Raw genomic sequence first — 11356 nt, 5'->3', positions numbered from 1 at the left:
GGCTCGAACCCACGACCCTGGGATTAAAAGTCTGACGCTCTACCGACTGAGCTAGCCGGCTACCTCGGTGAATACCTGCCGGGTAGCACGTCACACAGTACTCGTTTGGGTTGGGTGGTCCCATACAGAATCTCTCCATGATGCCTAATGTTTTCCTAACGTCACACTCGTCACGTACTTCACTTTTATGTCATAATCATTTCTGAGAGGTAAAGAAATTGCATGACAACATGCAGAGCTAGTGGCGTCAAAATTAACGCACATACTTTATGTGACTCAAAAGCCGAACGAGTTACTTTCCGACGTTGTTTTAGATGTGCAAGTGATAGTCAAAACTCGATGTGTCGGCACTCTGCCGACCATTTCGCTAGTTAACACCGGTCTTGTTGTGTGTGTTTCAAGCTCAAGAGCATCTCCAAGCAAAAAATGGTCAACAGCAACATTCAGACGGTTTCGTACTGCTCAATTGCTACATTAAAACGTTATGTTTCTTTTTCAGAACTGGAAAAACACAAGCGTGACAGCATTCGAACCTGTAATCTTCAGATCCGAAGTCCGACGCCTTATCCATTAGGCCACACGGTCACTGACGACCAACATTTACATGTATACGACTCATCTCGAAACGCTCACACCCCTGAGGATTTGTGTTTTCGTTCTACACAGCCGCTGCCCCTTGCTCTTTCCCACCCATTCGTTACATTCAACCTCTGACGAGACCGACCAAATATAGACTGTGAAACAAGACCCCACACACTTTGTGCATTCGGAATCGAAGGCAGGGCGTCCCTCGCCGCATTTGCTACGATTGCCATTTGGTACTTCTGCAGAAGCGGCGGCGGCGGCGACGACGACGACGACGACGACGACGACGAATATCGCGAGAGGCTCTGAGATATGTGAGAAATACATCTATAAAATGTAATTCAGACTGCCTCGTCCCACCTTATGCTGTACCGCTTTGGCAAATGCTTTATCTGCGCCATTCGCCTTAATCGCATCTGAGAGTGATTCTTAAAAAAACGCCTGTCGCTAATTGTTCGTCATCACAGGTACTGTTTGCTATACGGCCACGACGCGCAACTGATTTCCAAAATTCATCTTTCTCCTGTGAGGATGGAACTTACGACCCCTGGTTTATTAGACCAGTGCGCTACCACTGAGCTAAAGACGCGCGGCCTAGCGGTACTCTTGGGTACTTCGTCCTTACGGTCGTCTGCATCATCAGACTTTAGCTGACAACACTTCATATTACCGGCTAATATTTGCAGCTATGGCGACAAATTACTGCTTGACTACACATCTGACACGTAACCGATGTGCTCTCCAAACAACAACACTTGCATTTCAGAACATGTCTTTCACACATGTCTACAAAATCACCTTCACCTTCAAATACAGCTTCCTTGCGACTGACAGAGACGTAGGCAAAGTTTAAAGTTGCTATTTCCATTAAATCTCGTTAATCAGAAAAACGGTAATTTACACTTGCAGCGGAACAAAATTCCGTTCCGCCCAGCGTCTGGCTCGCACCCACGACCCTGGGATTAAGAGTCTGACGCTCTACCGACTGAGCTAGCCGGCTACCTCGGTGAATAACTGCCGGGTAGCACGTCACACAGTACTCGTTTGTGTTGGGTGGTCCCATACAGAATCTCTCCATGATGCCTAATGTTTTCCTAACGTCACACTCGTCACGTACTTCACTTTTATGTCATAATCATTTCTGAGAGGTAAAGAAATTGCATGACAACATGCAGAGCTAGTGGCGTCAAAATTAACGCACATACTTTATGTGACTCAAAAGCCGAACGAGTTACTTTCCGACGTTGTTTTAGATGTGCAAGTGATAGTCAAAACTCGCTGTGTCGGCACTCTGCCGACCATTTCGCTAGTTAACACCGGTCTTGTTGTGTGTGTTTCAAGCTCAAGAGCATCTCCAAGCAAAAAATGGTCAACAGCAACATTCAGACGGTTTCGTACTGCTCAATTGCTACATTAAAACGTTATGTTTCTTTTTCAGAACTGGAAAAACACAAGCGTGACAGCATTCGAACCTGTAATCTTCAGATCCGAAGTCCGACGCCTTATCCATTAGGCCACACGGTCACTGACGACCAACATTTACATGTATACGACTCATCTCGAAACGCTCACACCCCTGAGGATTTGTGTTTTCGTTCTACACAGCCGCTGACCCTTGCTCTTTCCCACCCATTCGTTACATTCAACCTCTGACGAGACCGACCAAATATAGACTGTGAAACAAGACCACACACTTTGTGCATTCGGAATCGAAGGCAGGGCGTCCCTCGCCGCATTTGCTACGATTGCCATTTGCTACTTCTGCAGAAGCGGCGGCGGCGGCGACGACGACGACGACGACGACGAATATCGCGAGAGGCTCTGAGATATGTGAGAAATACATCTATAAAATGTAATTCAGACTGCCTCGTCCCACCTTATGCTGTACCGCTTTGGCAAATGCTTTATCTGCGCCATTCGCCTTAATCGCATCTGAGAGTGATTCTTAAAAAAACGCCTGTCGCTAATTGTTCGTCATCACAGGTACTGTTTGCTATACGGCCACGACGCGCAACTGATTTCCAAAATTCATCTTTCACCTGTGAGGATGGAACTTACGACCGCTGGTTTATTAGACCAGTGCTCTACCACTGAGCTAAAGAGGCGCGGCCTAGCGGTACTCTTGGGTACTTCGTCCTTACGGTCGTCTGCATCATCAGACTTTAGCTGACAACACTTCATATTACCGGCTAATATTTGCAGCTATGGCGACAAATTACTGCTTGACTACACATCTGACACGTAACCGATGTGCTCTCCAAACAACAACACTTGCATTTCAGAACATGTCTTTCACACATGTCTACAAAATCACCTTCACCTTCAAATACAGCTTCCTTGCGACTGACAGAGACGTAGGCAAAGTTTAAAGTTGCTATTTCCATTAAATCTCGTTAATCAGAAAAACGGTAATTTACACTTGCAGCGGAACAAAATTCCGTTCCGCCCAGCGTCTGGCTCGAACCCACAACCCTGGGATTAAGAGTCTGACGCTCTACCAACTGAGCCAGCCGGCTACCTCGGTGAATACCTGCCGGGTAGCACGTCACACAGTACTCGTTTGTGTTGGGTGGTCCCATACAGAATCTCTCCATGATGCCTAATGTTTTCCTAACGTCACACTCGTCACGTACTTCACTTTTATGTCATAATCATTTCTGAGAGGTAAAGAAATTGCATGACAACATGCAGAGCTAGTGGCGTCAAAATTAACGCACATACTTTATGTGACTCAAAAGCCGAACGAGTTACTTTCCGACGTTGTTTTAGATGTGCAAGTGATAGTCAAAACTCGCTGTGTCGGCACTCTGCCGACCATTTCGCTAGTTAACACCGGTCTTGTTGTGTGTGTTTCAAGCTCAAGAGCATCTCCAAGCAAAAAATGGTCAACAGCAACATTCAGACGGTTTCGTACTGCTCAATTGCTACATTAAAACGTTATGTTTCTTTTTCAGAACTGGAAAAACACAAGCGTGACAGCATTCGAACCTGTAATCTTCAGATCCGAAGGCCGACGCCTTATCCATTAGGCCACACGGTCACTGACGACCAACATTTACATGTATACGACTCATCTCGAAACGCTCACACCCCTGAGGATTTGTGTTTTCGTTCTACACAGCAGCTGCCCCTTGCTCTTTCCCACCCATTCGTTACATTCAACCTCTGACGAGACCGACCAAATATAGACTGTGAAACAAGACCACACACTTTGTGCATTCGGAATCGAAGGCAGGGCGTCCCTCGCCGCATTTGCTACGATTGCCATTTGCTACTTCTGCAGAAGCGGCGGCGGCGGCGACGACGACGACGACGACGACGACGACGACGAATATCGCGAGAGGCTCTGAGATATGTGAGAAATACATCTATAAAATGTAATTCAGACTGCCTCGTCCCACCTTATGCTGTACCGCTTTGGCAAATGCTTTATCTGCGCCATTCGCCTTAATCGCATCTGAGAGTGATTCTTAAAAAAACGCCTGTCGCTAATTGTTCGTCATCACAGGTACTGTTTGCTATACGGCCACGACGCGCAACTGATTTCCAAAATTCATCTTTCACCTGTGAGGATGGAACTTACGACCGCTGGTTTATTAGACCAGTGCTCTACCACTGAGCTAAAGAGGCGCGGCCTAGCGGTATTCTTGGGTACTTCGTCCTTACGGTCGTCTGCATCATCAGACTTTAGCTGACAACACTTCATATTACCGGCTAATATTTGCAGCTATGGCGACAAATTACTGCTTGACTACACATCTGACACGTAACCGATGTGCTCTCCAAACAACAACACTTGCATTTCAGAACATGTCTTTCACACATGTCTACAAAATCACCTTCACCTTCAAATACAGCTTCCTTGCGACTGACAGAGACGTAGGCAAAGTTTAAAGTTGCTATTTCCATTAAATCTCGTTAATCAGAAAAACGGTAATTTACACTTGCAGCGGAACAAAATTCCGTTCCGCCCAGCGTCTGGCTCGAACCCACAACCCTGGGATTAAGAGTCTGACGCCCTACCAACTGAGCCAGCCGGCTACCTCGGTGAATACCTGCCGGGTAGCACGTCACACAGTACTCGTTTGGGTTGGGTGGTCCCATACAGAATCTCTCCATGATGCCTAATGTTTTCCTAACGTCACACTCGTCACGTACTTCACTTTTATGTCATAATAATTTCTGAGAGGTAAAGAAATTGCATGACAACATGCAGAGCTAGTGGCGTCAAAATTAACGCACATACTTTATGTGACTCAAAAGCCGAACGAGTTACTTTCCGACGTTGTTTTAGATGTGCAAGTGATAGTCAAAACTCGCTGTGTCGGCACTCTGCCGACCATTTCGCTAGTTAACACCGGTCTTGTTGTGTGTGTTTCAAGCTCAAGAGCATCTCCAAGCAAAAAATGGTCAACAGCAACATTCAGACGGTTTCGTACTGCTCAATTGCTACATTAAAACGTTATGTTTCTTTTTCAGAACTGGAAAAACACAAGCGTGACAGCATTCGAACCTGTAATCTTCAGATCCGAAGTCCGACGCCTTATCCATTAGGCCACACGGTCACTGACGACCAACATTTACATGTATACGACTCATCTCGAAACGCTCACACCCCTGAGGATTTGTGTTTTCGTTCTACACAGCAGCTGCCCCTTGCTCTTTCCCACCCATTCGTTACATTCAACCTCTGACGAGACCGACCAAATATAGACTGATAAACAAGACCACACACTTTGTGCATTCGGAATCGAAGGCAGGGCGACCCTCGCCGCATTTGCTACGATTGCCATTTGCTACTTCTGCAGAAGCGGCGGCGGCGGCGACGACGACGACGACGACGACGACGACGACGAATATCGCGAGAGGCTCTGAGATATGTGAGAAATACATCTATAAAATGTAATTCAGACTGCCTCATCCCACCTTATGCTGTACCGCTTTGGCAAATGCTTTATCTGCGCCATTCGCCTTAATCGCATCTGAGAGTGATTCTTAAAAAAACGCCTGTCGCTAATTGTTCGTCATCACAGGTACTGTTTGCTATACGGCCACGAAGCGCAAATGATTTCCAAAATTCATCTTTCTTCTGTGAGGATTGAACTTACGACCGCTGGTTTATTAGACCAGTGCTCTACCACTGAGCTAAAGAGGCGCGGCCTAGCGGTACTCTTGGGTACTTCGTCCTTACGGTCGTCTGCATCATCAGACTTTAGCTGACAACACTTCATATTACCGGCTAATATTTGCAGCTATGGCGACAAATTACTGCTTGACTACACATCTGACACGTAACCGATGTGCTCTCCAAACAACAACACTTGCATTTCAGAACATGTCTTTCACACATGTCTACAAAATCACCATCACCTTCAAATACAGCTTCCTTGCGACTGACAGAGACGTAGGCAAAGTTTAAAGTTGCTATTTCCATTAAATCTCGTTAATCAGAAAAACGGTAATTTACACCTGCAGCGGAACAAAATTCCGTTCCGCCCAGCGTCTGGCTCGAACCCACGACCCTGGGATTAAGAGTCTGACGCTCTACCGACTGAGCTAGCCGGCTACCTCGGTGAATACCTGCCGGGTAGCACGTCACACAGTACTCGTTTGTGTTGGGTGGTCCCATACAGAATCTCTCCATGATGCCTAATGTTTTCCTAACGTCACACTCGTCACGTACTTCACTTTTATGTCATAATCATTTCTGAGAGGTAAAGAAATTGCATGACAACATGCAGAGCTAGTGGCGTCAAAATTAACGCACATACTTTATGTGACTCAAAAGCCGAACGAGTTACTTTCCGACGTTGTTTTAGATGTGCAAGTGATAGTCAAAACTCGCTGTGTCGGCACTCTGCCGACCATTTCGCTAGTTAACACCGGTCTTGTTGTGTGTGTTTCAAGCTCAAGAGCATCTCCAAGCAAAAAATGGTCAACAGCAACATTCAGACGGTTTCGTACTGCTCAATTGCTACATTAAAACGTTATGTTTCTTTTTCAGAACTGGAAAAACACAAGCGTGACAGCATTCGAACCTGTAATCTTCAGATCCGAAGTCCGACGCCTTATCCATTAGGCCACACGGTCACTGACGACCAACATTTACATGTATACGACTCATCTCGAAACGCTCACACCCCTGAGGATTTGTGTTTTCGTTCTACACAGCCGCTGCCCCTTGCTCTTTCCCACCCATTCGTTACATTCAACCTCTGACGAGACCGACCAAATATAGACTGTGAAACAAGACCACACACTTTGTGCATTCGGAATCGAAGGCAGGGCGTCCCTCGCCGCATTTGCTACGATTGCCATTTGCTACTTCTGCAGAAGCGGCGGCGGCGACGACGACGACGACGACGACGACGACGACGACGAATATCGCGAGAGGCTCTGAGATATGTGAGAAATACATCTATAAAATGTAATTCAGACTGCCTCGTCCCACCTTATGCTGTACCGCTTTGGCAAATGCTTTATCTGCGCCATTCGCCTTAATCGCATCTGAGAGTGATTCTTAAAAAAACGCCTGTCGCTAATTGTTCGTCATCACAGGTACTGTTTGCTATACGGCCACGACACGCAACTGATTTCCAAAATTCATCTTTCTCCTGTGAGGATTGAACTTACGACCGCTGGTTTATTAGACCAGTGCTCTACCACTGAGCTAAAGAGGCGCGGCCTAGCGGTACTCTTGGGTACTTCGTCCTTACTGTCGTCTGCATCATCAGACTTTAGCTGACAACACTTCATATTACCGGCTAATATTTGCAGCTATGGCGACAAATTACTGCTTGACTACACATCTGACACGTAACCGATGTGCTCTCCAAACAACAACACTTGCATTTCAGAACATGTCTTTCACACATGTCTACAAAATCACCTTCACCTTCAAATACAGCTTCCTTGCGACTGACAGAGACGTAGGCAAAGTTTAAAGTTGCTATTTCCATTAAATCTCGTTAATCAGAAAAACGGTAATTTACACCTGCAGCGGAACAAAATTCCGTTCCGCCCAGCGTCTGGCTCGAACCCACGACACTGGGATTAAGAGTCTGACGCTCTACCGACTGAGCTAGCCGGCTACCTCGGTGAATACCTGCCGGGTAGCACGTCACACAGTACTCGTTTGTGTTGGGTGGTCCCATACAGAATCTCTCCATGATGCCTAATGTTTTCCTAACGTCACACTCGTCACGTACTTCACTTTTATGTCATAATCATTTCTGAGAGGTAAAGAAATTGCATGACAACATGCAGAGCTAGTGGCGTCAAAATTAACGCACATACTTTATGTGACTCAAAAGCCGAACGAGTTACTTTCCGACGTTGTTTTAGATGTGCAAGTGATAGTCAAAACTCGCTGTGTCGGCACTCTGCCGACCATTTCGCTAGTTAACACCGGTCTTGTTGTGTGTGTTTCAAGCTCAAGAGCATCTCCAAGCAAAAAATGGTCAACAGCAACATTCAGACGGTTTCGTACTGCTCAATTGCTACATTAAAACGTTATGTTTCTTTTTCAGAACTGGAAAAACACAAGCGTGACAGCATTCGAACCTGTAATCTTCAGATCCGAAGTCCGACGCCTTATCCATTAGGCCACACGGTCACTGACGACCAACATTTACATGTATACGACTCATCTCGAAACGCTCACACCCCTGAGGATTTGTGTTTTCGTTCTACACAGCAGCTGCCCCTTGCTCTTTCCCACCCATTCGTTACATTCAACCTCTGACGAGACCGACCAAATATAGACTGATAAACAAGACCACACACTTTGTGCATTCGGAATCGAAGGCAGGGCGACCCTCGCCGCATTTGCTACGATTGCCATTTGCTACTTCTGCAGAAGCGGCGGCGGCGGCGACGACGACGACGACGACGACGACGAATATCGCGAGAGGCTCTGAGATATGTGAGAAATACATCTATAAAATGTAATTCAGACTGCCTCGTCCCACCTTATGCTGTACCGCTTTGGCAAATGCTTTATCTGCGCCATTCGCCTTAATCGCATCTGAGAGTGATTCTTAAAAAAACGCCTGTCGCTAATTGTTCGTCATCACAGGTACTGTTTGCTATACGGCCACGACACGCAACTGATTTCCAAAATTCATCTTTCTCCTGTGAGGATTGAACTTACGACCGCTGGTTTATTAGACCAGTGCTCTACCACTGAGCTAAAGAGGCGCGGCCTAGCGGTACTCTTGGGTACTTCGTCCTTACGGTCGTCTGCATCATCAGACTTTAGCTGACAACACTTCATATTACCGGCTAATATTTGCAGCTATGGCGACAAATTACTGCTTGACTACACATCTGACACGTAACCGATGTGCTCTCCAAACAACAACACTTGCATTTCAGAACATGTCTTTCACACATGTCTACAAAATCACCTTCACCTTCAAATACAGCTTCCTTGCGACTGACAGAGACGTAGGCAAAGTTTAAAGTTGCTATTTCCATTAAATCTCGTTAATCAGAAAAACGGTAATTTACACCTGCAGCGGAACAAAATTCCGTTCCGCCCAGCGTCTGGCTCGAACCCACGACCCTGGGATTAAGAGTCTGACGCTCTACCGACTGAGCTAGCCGGCTACCTCGGTGAATACCTGCCGGGTAGCACGTCACACAGTACTCGTTTGTGTTGGGTGGTCCCATACAGAATCTCTCCATGATGCCTAATGTTTTCCTAACGTCACACTCGTCACGTACTTCACTTTTATGTCATAATCATTTCTGAGAGGTAAAGAAATTGCATGACAACATGCAGAGCTAGTGGCGTCAAAATTAACGCACATACTTTATGTGACTCAAAAGCCGAACGAGTTACTTTCCGACGTTGTTTTAGATGTGCAAGTGATAGTCAAAACTCGCTGTGTCGGCACTCTGCCGACCATTTCGCTAGTTAACACCGGTCTTGTTGTGTGTGTTTCAAGCTCAAGAGCATCTCCAAGCAAAAAATGGTCAACAGCAACATTCAGACGGTTTCGTACTGCTCAATTGCTACATTAAAACGTTATGTTTCTTTTTCAGAACTGGAAAAACACAAGCGTGACAGCATTCGAACCTGTAATCTTCAGATCCGAAGTCCGACGCCTTATCCATTAGGCCACACGGTCACTGACGACCAACATTTACATGTATACGACTCATCTCGAAACGCTCACACCCCTGAGGATTTGTGTTTTCGTTCTACACAGCCGCTGCCCCTTGCTCTTTCCCACCCATTCGTTACATTCAACCTCTGACGAGACCGACCAAATATAGACTGTGAAACAAGACCACACACTTTGTGCATTCGGAATCGAAGGCAGGGCGTCCCTCGCCGCATTTGCTACGATTGCCATTTGCTACTTCTGCAGAAGCGGCATCGGCGACGACGACGACGACGACGACGACGACGACGAATATCGCGAGAGGCTCTGAGATATGTGAGAAATACATCTATAAAATGTAATTCAGACTGCCTCGTCCCACCTTATGCTGTACCGCTTTGGCAAATGCTTTATCTGCGCCATTCGCCTTAATCGCATCTGAGAGTGATTCTTAAAAAAACGCCTGTCGCTAATTGTTCGTCATCACAGGTACTGTTTGCTATACGGCCACGACGCGCAACTGATTTCCAAAATTCATCTTTCTCCTGTGAGGATTGAACTTACGACCGCTGGTTTATTAGACCAGTGCTCTACCACTGAGCTAAAGAGGCGCGGCCTAGCGGTACTCTTGGTTACTTCGTCCTTACGGTCGTCTGCATCATCAGACTTTAGCTGACAACACTTCATATTACCGGCTAATATTTGCAGCTATGGCGACAAATTACTGCTTGACTACACATCTGACACGTAACCGATGTGCTCTCCAAACAACAACACTTGCATTTCAGAACATGTCTTTCACACATGTCTACAAAATCACCTTCACCTTCAAATACAGCTTCCTTGCGACTGACAGAGACGTAGGCAAAGTTTAAAGTTGCTATTTCCATTAAATCTCGTTAATCAGAAAAACGGTAATTTACACCTGCAGCGGAACAAAATTCCGTTCCGCCCAGCGTCTGGCTCGAACCCACGACCCTGGGATTAAGAGTCTGACGCTCTACCGACTGAGCTAGCCGGCTACCTCGGTTAATACCTGCCGGGTAGCACGTCACACAGTACTCGTTTGTGTTGGGTGGTCCCATACAGAATCTCTCCATGATGCCTAATGTTTTCCTAACGTCACACTCGTCACGTACTTCACTTTTATGTCATAATCATTTCTGAGAGGTAAAGAAATTGCATGACAACATGCAGAGCTAGTGGCGTCAAAATTAACGCACATACTTTATGTGACTCAAAAGCCGAACGAGTTACTTTCCGACGTTGTTTTAGATGTGCAAGTGATAGTCAAAACTCGCTGTGTCGGCACTCTGCCGACCATTTCGCTAGTTAACACCGGTCTTGTTGTGTGTGTTTCAAGCTCAAGAGCATCTCCAAGCAAAAAATGGTCAACAGCAACATTCAGACGGTTTCGTACTGCTCAATTGCTACATTAAAACGTTATGTTTCTTTTTCAGAACTGGAAAAACACAAGCGTGACAGCATTCGAACCTGTAATCTTCAGATCCGAAGTCCGACGCCTTATCCATTAGGCCACACGGTCACTGACGACCAACATTTACATGTATACGACTCATCTCGAAACGCTCACACCCCTGAGGATTTGTGTTTTCGTTCTACACAGCCGCTGCCCCTTGCTCTTTCCCACCCATTCGTTA

The 11356-nt window shown here is 46.3% G+C and overlaps 3 non-coding genes across 3 annotated transcripts; all 3 read right to left on the bottom strand.

Moving 5' to 3' along the window:
• Positions 1-7193: 7193 nt before the first annotated feature.
• On the bottom strand, positions 7194-7265 carry Trnai-aau (transfer RNA isoleucine (anticodon AAU)). The gene has a single exon. It is a non-coding gene; the product is annotated as a tRNA-Ile (tRNA).
• A 1447-nt stretch (positions 7266-8712) lies between these two features.
• Positions 8713-8784, bottom strand: Trnai-aau (transfer RNA isoleucine (anticodon AAU)). Its single transcript has one exon. It is a non-coding gene; the product is annotated as a tRNA-Ile (tRNA).
• A 1450-nt stretch (positions 8785-10234) lies between these two features.
• Positions 10235-10306, bottom strand: Trnai-aau (transfer RNA isoleucine (anticodon AAU)). Its single transcript has one exon. It is a non-coding gene; the product is annotated as a tRNA-Ile (tRNA).
• Positions 10307-11356: the final 1050 nt, after the last annotated feature.

Source organism: Schistocerca gregaria, unplaced genomic scaffold, assembly GCF_023897955.1.
Source record: "Schistocerca gregaria isolate iqSchGreg1 unplaced genomic scaffold, iqSchGreg1.2 ptg000169l, whole genome shotgun sequence".
NCBI classification, from domain to species: Eukaryota; Metazoa; Arthropoda; class Insecta; order Orthoptera; family Acrididae; genus Schistocerca; species Schistocerca gregaria.
The sequence above is the reverse complement of the archived record's forward strand: the minus strand, read 5'-3'. Positions and strand labels throughout refer to the sequence as shown.